The sequence below is a fragment of the Otolemur garnettii genome, unplaced genomic scaffold, assembly GCF_000181295.1.
Source record: "Otolemur garnettii isolate 467f Iridium unplaced genomic scaffold, OtoGar3 scaffold00052, whole genome shotgun sequence".
Lineage (NCBI taxonomy): Eukaryota > Metazoa > Chordata > Mammalia > Primates > Galagidae > Otolemur > Otolemur garnettii.
The window spans coordinates 8325935-8326666 of NW_003852447.1; the positions used below are offsets into that span (position 1 = coordinate 8325935).

General features: G+C 48.1%; 1 protein-coding gene and 1 pseudogene across 3 annotated transcripts in view; both read left to right on the forward strand.

Annotated features, from left to right (window-relative positions):
* The window catches only part of LOC105887167, a 99237-nt pseudogene extending 98514 nt beyond the window's left edge, over positions 1-723 (forward strand). Inside the window, exon 3 of the transcript XR_002773936.1 lies at positions 270-723. The product of XR_002773936.1 is annotated as a synaptogyrin-4 pseudogene (transcript). The remainder of the gene's footprint in view (positions 1-269) is intronic.
* Positions 1-732, forward strand: part of PRKD1 (protein kinase D1) — a 305211-nt gene that overhangs the window by 129261 nt on the left and 175218 nt on the right. The window lies entirely within an intron of this gene.

Consider the following 732-nt stretch of genomic DNA (forward strand, 5'->3'; position numbering starts at 1 on the left):
AAAATTTATCAATTAGTTATATGCATGTTAGAAATAATTATTCAATATTAAGGTAAATGTAGTTTATTAGAAATGACATAGGTACCTTCATCCTCTGCAAGAGAGGTATATGAGAATCTTCCAAGTAGACCAGCCAACACTTTCAGGGTAGACCCCCTAAGTCAAGAATTCCAGGGGGCCCACTCGAAAGAATATTTTGCCTTCTGGTTTGATCAGAAGATATGCTGATCTTTCAGGAATGGTGACTCTTTCATGCAACGTCATGAAAGAAGTGCCTCTTGGACTTCATCCTGGCGGTCCTCTGGGCAGTCATCTGGTTCGTTGGTTTCTGCTTCCTGGCCAACCAGTGGCAGCATTCTCCACCCAAACAGTTCCTCCTGGGGAGCAGCAGCGCAAAGGCAGCCATCGCCTTCACTTTCTTCTCCATTCTTGTCTGGATATTCCAGGCCTACCTGGCATTCCAGGACCTCCAAAATGATGCTCCAGTCCCCTACAAGCGCTCCCTGGATGAGGGTGGTGTGGTGCTGACCACCCTCTCCCTGCCCTCCACCACCAGCCCTGTCAACACACCCATCACTGCCCCAAACAGCCTGAGTTATGCCAGCTCTACCCTGTCCCCCTATATGACCACTCCAAAGGCTCCCCGCCTTGCTATGATGCCTGGCAACTAAACATCCTTATCCATATCAGTAAAGAGATGATCTTCCCTCCAGAAGGGTTTCTGAAAAACCA